The sequence below is a fragment of the Cupressus sempervirens genome, chromosome 11, assembly GCF_028749045.1.
Source record: "Cupressus sempervirens isolate cs-2001-9-10 chromosome 11, ASM2874904v1, whole genome shotgun sequence".
Classification (NCBI taxonomy): Eukaryota; Viridiplantae; Streptophyta; class Pinopsida; order Cupressales; family Cupressaceae; genus Cupressus; species Cupressus sempervirens.
The window spans coordinates 1,920,327-1,930,830 of NC_143128.1; the positions used below are offsets into that span (position 1 = coordinate 1,920,327).

A 10,504-nucleotide genomic window follows, 5' to 3' on the forward strand; every position below is an offset into this window, starting at 1 on the left:
TTGTGGGTTTTGAATCATTTCATTGGATGAAGAATTCAAGCACTTTTTTGTTGACTAATGTGTTTTAGTTTACAAGAATGTTGATTAGATATTTGTTTGCCTCTAAAACTTGTACAGGGAAAGGTTGTTATTCTACCTTAAATGTTTCTCTTTGCCCACTGGTCTCCGTTAGCTCTGATTTGCAACTATTTAATAAGTTTGGTTGTCTTAGTCTATAGTATATTTTGATACTAAAAACATTCTATATATGATTTGAGAAACCTACTATTTTTATACATTATCTTGATGATTTTCTAGTAATGTGCTCTATTTGTTTTCTATAAATATAGATTATCACCTTATAGATTGTGGGGCTTGCACGGGGTTTTAGTTCTCTGTTTACAGGCTTCCTTTATTATAAATATGTCTCTTCTATCAAAAAAACCAAATTCATGATTCATGATTTTATTTGAAATCAAGACAAGCTGTTTTTCTATTAACCTCTGCTTGCATCCTAGCAATCCTCCATTGAAATAGGATTCGTCTTCAATTATCTTATCCTTAAATTTTTACATTCAACATAATTATCAACAACCCTCTACTTAGAGTTTTCCTCACCAATGCCACAATTTTTTTCATTTGCTAACTTCTATTCTTCTTCACAGTAAATGTTCTCTCCATTGTTTAGCTTAGCTATTGTCATCTGTCACTTGACATGTTTGTCTATACAACTCAATGATGTATCATTTGATCAAAATGTTATGTAATCATTCACCTACAATTATAGCTTTGTTTAACTACAAATAATGTGGACCACAGCTGTGTACTGCTGAATAAGTCCATACAACCAAATTTATTTATTTACATTCTCCATCATAATTGCCAAGCTATGTTACCACTACACTGCAGCAATGCTCTGAACTTCTTTGTTCAATATTTGTTGGTTTTGGTTTTTGAAATGAACAATAATTTCTTTGAAGTTTTTTCTTTAATGATTCTTCTCTTCTCTGATGACAAAATGATGGGTTGACATCGACAACTTTTTTGTGTTACACAACATTGTGCCTCGCACACATGCCTTGTTGTAGACAAGAACCATTCCAATTTTCTTTTGCTCCCTTTAGGTTAGGTTGAGTTTGTCACTCCATGTTTTGAATGGAAGAGAATAGTAAGAATAAGGGGTCATTAGAACGCTCTTGAAATCCATAGGGCAATGATGCATGTAAGCTTGAAAGTTGTTCCAAGACCAACAAAGAAGTCTGCAATATGAAGAAGAGCATTCAAGACAAAGTAGTTTGGGAATATGAACAATCAGAGTCAATCAAAGGTTGAACATTGTTGAGTATCAAGAGATATTGCTTGAGATGCAGAGACTTCTTTATGCTAATGAAGAAGTGGAGTTGAAAGACAGACAAAGTAAGAAAAAAATTCACTGGGTCATCTAGATTAGGCATAGACAAATATTTTCATCATTTTGTTGTCAAGAGTCATTGAGATTTTCATCTTTGTTTTTCTCTTTCACCACCTGTTCTTTCTTTGATCCTTCAAGTTGAGAAGCTTTGCCTTTTTCTCAATCCGGTTCTTCATCTGAATGTGATTCTAAGTCTTCCATGAGGTCATACGTGAACTTGACTCTGTCCCTTTGTAACCTATGTTCCTCCCTTTTTACCCACCTCCTTGTGTATTCCAACTCTCTATGATATGCTGTCATCTATAACAGATTTTTGAGACCAATTAATAGAGGACAAATTTTTATCTTATCACTCTATCACAATCCATATCTTGAATAATGTCCCCATCATCTTGCACCAGATTGGGAACTAGGAATAGTTAATAAAATTGGAAGTCCAATCCATATCTTGAATAATGTCCCCATCATCTTGCACCTGATTGGGAAGTAGGAATAGTTGATAAAACCGGAAGTCCATTAAAAGAACCTTGACCATTAGAAAAGATGGACCCAGTTGCATGGGGGTTAGAAAAATGATTGTAATAAATGAAATCATTCATCATGATTGTCATTTATAGCTGAAGGGAAGACAGTTTTTCAGCAGTTCATTATCACTCTCTTTTATAACTCAAGGGAAGAGTGATCTTCAATATTTCAAGTTGTTTTGGCAATGGTACTGACTTCAGGAATCATTTTGTTAGTGATCCTTTGGCACCTAACTAGCATGAAATTCTCCTACTTACTCTTCACCAACATGAATCTTGTTTCATTTATTAAGAACATAGTTGACTTTTTGTACTTGGTATTTGATTATGGCGTCATACTCTTGAAATTCGTCTTAAGTATGTTGATTTCAAAAAGTAACTTGTTTATATATATTTTTAACTTTTATTTGGAGTTGTAGTTTGTGTGAGACCAAAATATCTATTGATATTCATTTCAGAATGCTTTTTTGTACCATCTCTGAAAGGATGGAGTTGACGTTATAATGTTCTAGTAGGATGGGTACTGGTTTTGTATGGAATGTAATTAGAATAGCAAGAATTGTTCTTTTCTGTAAAATCCAAATTTTCCAAGATTTGTTCAACTAATATGAATTAGGACAGTATGGGTTTAATTTATCTTGTCGTTGAAAAAATCTCAGCATTAGCTATGTTTGCACAGTTGTTCATTTAATTACTTATGATGGCAAAGACCAAAAATACTTTGAGTCATCCATAGTTGGATTATTTAGAAAGATTCTTTTATTGTTTGGTAGTGAGAATGTGTCTAGTATCCTGATGATATCAATAATTGATTCTATTTTGTATGGAAAGGTATATGGCTGGTTATTTACGTACACTCAGTTTTTAATAACTAAACTATATATTTTATTGTTTAGGAAGTTTCATTTGAGCAGACGGTATATATTAATATTCCTTACAGTTGAGGTATATTTATTTTAAGAGTTGGAATTGCTCAGAAAAACCTCCTGTTGAAAGAGAGTTTGGAAGGTCGTGGTCATGTGCTATCTAGCACTTTAACACATTAGATGTTGCATGAGAAAAAAATGCATGTTTAAGTTTTTCTTGGTAAGATTGGGGTCTCTATATGTATTGGGAACTTGTTAAGTTTGAAGCCCCCATTTTTATTCCATTCAAGAGTGAGTTATATAGGTTGGCTTATGATTGTGTGAGAAGGAAAAATTTCATTCCTATAGATTCTGTTGCATTGTAACTGTTGATATAGATAAAGTAACTGGCTTTAAAGTTATTCAATATATAGCTAAATTTGCAGAGTCAGCCAGTACCTCCTCCAAGCCAACCTCCACGCTATGTTGGGGCCATGGATGTTGTTCAACAGACAATTACAGCAGAGGGGCCCCAAGGCCTATACAAAGGAATGGGAGCTCCATTAGCGATAGTGGCAACACTGAATGCAGTTCTCTTTACTGCAAGAGGGTAGATGGAAGCCTTAGTTAGAAAAACACCTGCGGTTCTCCTTTCTGTGGAACAACAGATAATTTGTGGAGGAGGGGCAGGCGTTGTTGTGTCAATGCTAGCATGCCCAAATGATCTAGTGAAGTATAGATTGCAAGCTCAAAGTGCCCTTGCCACTGGAGAAGCTGCTGTAGTTACCACTGCTGGGACAACGACAGGTAAGTTTTTTTTTTTTCCTAATTTTTTCATTTAGTAATTTCTTTGTACACTTCTAAGTTTCCAGCTTCGAGGTTAACTCTAGCTCAATTGGCTGCATTTTTAGAATTAGCAATCATGGATTACAGAGACTGGTGTTGTTGTATTGTGATGTGATTAGTGTAAACTTCACCATTCTTGATAATAAATAATGAAGTACATCAGCAGGCTTTAAGCATTGAGCTGAACTGTTGAGATTTTCTTTATACAATGGAAAATAGATCTACATTGTTGAGCATCCGGCATGGTGCATAGAAATCTTGAGATTTCTTTCAAAGTTCAAACCCATTAGAATCAACCTCCCATTGCATGGAATCATGGATTAAACCTTAATAGTTCAGTGCAATTCATTTGTACATCATTTGAGCCCTGCTAATGCACCCGATAATATATTATTGATAAATCAATTGTTTTCCCTTAAAAATAAGCATATAATATTTATATTGAGGCCTTCCAAATTCCTATAAAATAGGTGCATTTACAGTAGTAGCAGCTTCCATCAAATACAATGGACCAATCAGGGTAGCCACACATGTTTTAAAGTCGGAGGGATTTTAGGACTATTTAAGGGTCTAACTCCTACTTTAAAATGAGAAGTGCCTGGAAATACAGTTATTTTTGGTGTCTATGAGGGAATAAAGCAGTATTTGGTTGGAGGATGAGATACTTCTAGATTGAGCCAAAGTGCTCTCCTTACATCAGGTGGGCTTGTTGGTCATGCTTTCTGGATGGATGTATATCCAACTGATGTTGTCAAAAGTGTTATCCAGGTTGATAATTACCACCAGCCAAAGTACTCTGGTTCAATCGATGCATTTAAAAAACTTGATGCTTCTGAAGGAATCAAAGGTTTGTACAATGGCTTTGGGCTTGCCATGGCTAGAAGTGTTCCTGTCAATGCTGCATGTTTCCTTGCCTATGAGGTTACAAGGTCAAGGCCTATGAGGTTACAAGGTCAAGTTTGGGATGATAGAATATTTACCCAGAATTCTGGTGTATTGAACAATTTCAACAACAAAAAATTATTTGGGGAATGAGCACTTTCTTCCTTTGAAAGCTGGTTTCAATTCTACAGTTTCACAAATTTTAATCATCTCTTTTAATGAAAATGATTTATTTTCATGGTCTTTTATTCATATTTAATGAAATTTCATCTGTCTTTCTCAAGGCCTAAAAGTTGTTTGCCTCAGTATTAGAGACTATATATAGACTTCACAATTTTGTTGTTTTTACATCAGTTATCTTATCATTTACGAGCAAGTTCATATCTCATTGATCTTGTAATTCTTAACATGCAACTGAAAGGAAAATACAACAGTTACATGATTTTAGTCCACATCTCATTTGCCAACAATATAATTGTATGCTGTAACTGTGTTGTCTGTTTCAAATTTGAATTGTATGGTAGTATCAAATAGGTTCAAGAGTAGTTTTGTATTTGTGCTTAATACATGTGTGGGTTCTGTGTTTAATAAACGTTTGGGTTGAATCAAACCAACACTTACTAAATACATGTGTGTTGAAAACATTATCAAACCAGCTCTTTGTGTGTGCTTAATGTGTTGAATACACATTTATCAAATTGACTCTATTATTGTCCTAAAACTAAGTTTAGATTGCATTTCTAACTAAGTATTATGAAAATTTGACTTGACATAAACTCTAGTACATAATGCATTTGGATAAATCTACAAGTACTAGCTCCAAAATGATAAATCTTCTGCTAATTATGCCAAAAACTGTGGTCAAACTACCAAATGGACTAACTAAAGTTAATATGAATTCAGTAATTGGTATGAATATTATACTTTACTCCTACTAGTGAAAAATAACATGAGTGAACCTAGAAATTGGTATGACTATTCAAGTGTATCATTATGACTGACCTGCATCTTCCATTGTAAAGTGGACCATATCCTCAGGATTTACTTCCAATGGATCACAACCTAACTTTTTTTTTGTAACAACTTGTATTATAATGCAAAGGAATAAAGAAAGAAAGAAACTATATTAACAACCATGAATGACCAAGAATAGATTTACAGACTTGAATGTGCATCAGATATAATAGAAAAGAACTCAGAAAACTTGTCCTAGACTCAAAGTAAATTACAATAAATTGAGAAAAGCAAGCAAAAAAAATTAATACAAACAAGGCTTAACCCAATAAGAGTAACCCACAAACCAGTATGAATATAAATAGATGTGCAAGGAGAAAGAGCTGGGAACCAACAACTAAAGATGAAAAATCAACATTGTAAAATGTTAACAGAGCCACAAGGACAATTAACTGAAATGTTAAGCACTGACATAATACTTGAATCTTTTCTGATTCGCTGTCTATAGCAACAATGTTCAAGTTGTCTCACAAAAATCTTGTACAAAGTGATCCCTTTGTGTAAATTTATACATCACAATATTATAAAGAATCTTTTATCCGATTTGAGGATCATGTTCCACTTACTCTATGACTATTTAAAGTCCATTCAAATCCTCCTCATTCACCATGAAATTCATCTAAAATTAGAATGATAGATTCAAGAAATAGGTATTTGCATGTACAGGCATGTGAAACTCATCGTTTTGTCACTGAATAAAGATGCCTTGTATAGCATGATAATTATCCCCAATGCCATGATGGCTCTAAAAATCATGTAGAGGCCTAGGGCAAACACAAAACTCACACTATTGATTCTTTTACAAGAGCTTTAAGGAAATATCCATTCGGCTTTCAAACCATTCAACAACATTAAACATAATAAATTGAAGAACCTTTCAAGACAACACAACCATAATATTTTGTAACCTCATCACATTGACCGTCAATATGATAAAGATCCAATACACAAACTTGGGACAACTTTCACGATTTTTGTTAACATATCAAAGAGATGGAGAACTTTGTTTTGTAACAACATCAAACAATGGAATACCCACACTTAGATTGGATTGACACACACAATCTCCAATAAAAATGGATGAAAAATATTGGCCTTAAAAATGATATTTGTGTCATTGATGGGAAATAAAGATAGCTTGCAATCTATACTAGACTATCATCACTCTATATCCCCTATCCACAATAAATGTTGGCCTCACATTCAATTATAAATACTAACTATTCCTAAGTTGAAGGGATTTATTAATCATCCTTTGATATTTTTCATGGCCTCTATACAATAGATATCAATCTCAACCTTCAAAATATATGAAATTATCACTACTCTGTCTCTACCAGTCTAATCACTACTGCAGCAGTATTAGGGAAACAAAATAACTCATTCAAATCATAGTATTGCAACCTAATGCTTTGGTATATGAAAGAGTACATTACAGGAATAAATATCACCAATTTATTGTCCTTCCCACCATGTAAAATAAAATGAATTTGATGTTTTATGGTCACTGGTTACCCTAAATTGCAACAGGCCTATTTTGCAATGTCCCCATTTTAGCAGTTGACCAAGTGTGTGCCCGTTAGCCTTGTTCTACATGGTCCCGAGGGCTAACGAAGGGTTTAATGGGATCTTGGAGTGTTTTGGCCTAGTCATTTCCAGTTTGGGCCAAAACGAAGTTGATTTACTCAGTTTCAGGCATACTTACTATTTTTAGTAAGTCGGCAGGACATAGTGCAGGTCAATTTTGGTGATTGGATTCGATACTCCTCAGTGAGAGCTTTTCGATGAGCTATCACTCGCATTATTCGGAGTCCAATTGCTAATACATTTTAATGCCTGAAGTTTTATTAAAGTAACGTCTAATTTAATTGTAAAATATTAAAGTGTTACTTTAATATTTATTTTATGGTGATGTGTACCCAAGGGAGACATAAGGGGTATTTTAATATATGTTTTATATTACACATCTTTTATCCCACATTGCCCATATGAGTTGAGGGGACCCGTGGGAATAGAATAAAAGGAAGCATTTGTGGCTTCATTAGACAGGTTGAATATGAGAAGAAATTGGTGTGTGAGTTGCAGCTCCGTTCTTGGCATTTGAGGACGTCTATCTTCTCTTGTAACATTCTAGACGTCATTCCCTTGGGGTTTGGCCTTTGGAATTCTTTCTTATTGGCTTCATTATCAGGCAGTTTAGTTGCATTTCCGGCTACAGGCAGATTTGATATTTTGCTCATATCTTCTTCACTACTTGTCCGTCGCTTATGCCGCTTGGAGGGAATGGTATTATGAAGGTAGTGGACTGATTGGAGGACAAAGTATTGTAGCAGCAAGTTCGTAAGCATGGGCTGGAGTATTATGACAATATTGCTGAAGTAATTAGTGAGTTGATAAATCTGCCATGTATTTGGTTTTATGAATTCTGAAAATAACATTTTATTAGCAGCAATTCATTTCCACTTTGCATATTATTATAGTTTCTTTCTTGTTTATGTTATATGATACCAATTCCATAAAAACGTTTGATTTTCGGAGTTATAAGGGGTTTTAAGAAGTTGAATGCAAACTGTTTGATATAATTCCTTTCAGCAATTTGGTTTAGTTTTTTTGGAACATCCAAGGGTGACCATTACAGTGGTATCAGAGCTAAAAGTCCTGCCATCCTGTGGAGGTCTTATAGGGAATTTGGAACAGCCGGATAGAGGGAAAAAGTAAGTAAAAAAAAAAAACGCAGGCTAAGCATTTATGTTTGAGCATGCGACAGGGGTCTTATAATTTCCGCGATACCAGAGCAAGACAAAATAGGATTTCAGACTTGCAAAGCAAACAGTCTAGTACATCCGTGCAGGGGGACATTGAATTCAACCATACAGACACAGAGGAGATATTCTTTGATCAGGTGAATAATATGGGTGATCGAGATGACAGGAATACAGGATTAGGCGGAGGCTGAAATGCTGGTCCAGATCAAGGGGAGGTACTGTTCTGACAGTTACTGGATACATTAGAGCAGGGGCAACGTATGCAGCAGGAGCAGAATAGGCGAATGGACATGATGTTGCAGCTCATGGCTAGATAGATGGGTGTCAATATTAATCCAGGTGATGCCAACAACAGAAAAAATAACAACGAGGGAAACAATAACAATGGGGGAAACAATAACCATGAAGGCCAAGGCAACAAAAATGGTCCTGAGAATAACATTAATGGTAATAATGGACACGGCAACAATGGGAATGAGGCTGATAACTTTAGACACGTTGCACTCCCAGCACGGACTGTGAGCTCGAGACCTCTTCTACCCACTTTTCCACCCAGAGATCCGGTTCATCCAGTAAACGAACCACAGATTACTGAGTTACAGGATCAGTTCAGGAGGGACTGGGAGGCTAGTGGACCAGAGTTTCAGGCGGATATTTCTCTTAGAGATTATATGGACTTGAGGATGAGAGACATGCCTAAAGCAGGAGGGAGGAATCAAAACTTTGAGCTGAGGAAGAAAGTTGGAAAACTTTCTTTACCTTATTATGATGCTTCAGGGAAGATGACTGCACGAGCTTGGGTGCAGAAGGTAGATACATACTTGCAGCTTAATCCTATGCCTGAGGAGGAGGCTATCAAGTATGCGGCTATGCACTTGGATGGCGTTGCACATGAATGGTGGCATCATGGCATGGTGACTTTGGGGCATAATCAGATTACATCCTATGAGGAATTCACCGAAACATTGATTGGGAGATTTGACACTAAGGATCCCGAGTTACATTTCAAGGAGCTAGCACAGTTAAAACAGTCAGGTTCTGTGGATGCTTACATTGCTGAGTTTCAATGCTTGTCTGTACTTGTTACTGATATCTCTCCTAGGAGATTGGTGGTGTTATTTTGTGATGGTCTTGCTGATCCATTACGAGGTTGGGTGAAGGGACATGATCCACTCACGTTAGCTGAAGCAACTAAAAAGGCACGAGATTTAGCCCCTTCGGTATACAAAGGAAAAAACCATTCAACAGATTCTTCCTACCGCAAGGACAAAGACAAAAAATCATTTCAGAAAGAGTATAGCAAACCCAAAGAAGGATCAAAAGGACTAGACAGTGAAACCTTGAATGAACTTTGAAAGAAGAAGCTGTGCTTCCATTGTAGAGAGCCTTGGGACTTATCTCATAAATGTTCTCTCAAGGCTAAGGCAAATCAAATGGAGTATTTTTCAGCAGAAGAGTCAGAGTCAGAAGGGGAGGATCAGCACTCTGATTCAGATGAGGATAACACTATAGAGGAGAGCAACATTCCTAAGGATGATAGATCGTTGGCACGCTTGACAGGGGCCCAAAAGGCAATCACATTTAAGGTCAGGGGTACTATCCAGGGGCAGAAAGTGATATCTCTTATTGACACTAGGGCTACACATAACTTCATAGATGCACAATTGGTAGCTAGGAGAGGGTTACAGACAGAGGAGCATGATGGGTTTAGAGTCATGGTGGCTAACGGTGATAAGTTATTATGCACTCGGAAGATATCTAATCTTCGCATCAGGTTTGGAGATGGCTACGAGTTGGAAGATGAGTTCTATGTTGTGGACATGGGAGATTATGATGTCATCCTCGGGATGACATGGATGGCTTCACTAGTTGAGTTCACACTCAATCTAGCAAAATTGGAGATGAGATTCCAGCATGAGGGGAGAACTGTGGTACTTAGAGGGCTTTCAGATGGATGTTGCAGAATAGTGTCCTTGAGGAGAATGCAGAGACTTTTTCGTCATGATGACATAGAGTGGGCGGCAGAGTGCCACATTATGCCAACTTCACCAGAGCCACAAGAAAAGAGTCATCCACTAGATGTCCAGAAGATACTTGATAGACACGCTAAAGTATTTAGCGATATTCCTCATGGGGTTCCTCTTGAAAAAGGGATGGAACATGTTATTGAGCTCGAGGAGGGAGCCAAACTAGTTATGATTACTCCCTATCGTCATCCTAAGAAACACAAGGATGAGA

At 36.3% G+C, this 10,504-nt stretch overlaps 1 pseudogene; it reads left to right on the forward strand.

Moving 5' to 3' along the window:
* LOC149527938 (mitochondrial carnitine/acylcarnitine carrier-like protein pseudogene) overlaps positions 1–4,640 on the forward strand; it is a 117,726-nt pseudogene extending 113,086 nt beyond the window's left edge.
* Positions 4,641–10,504: the final 5,864 nt, after the last annotated feature.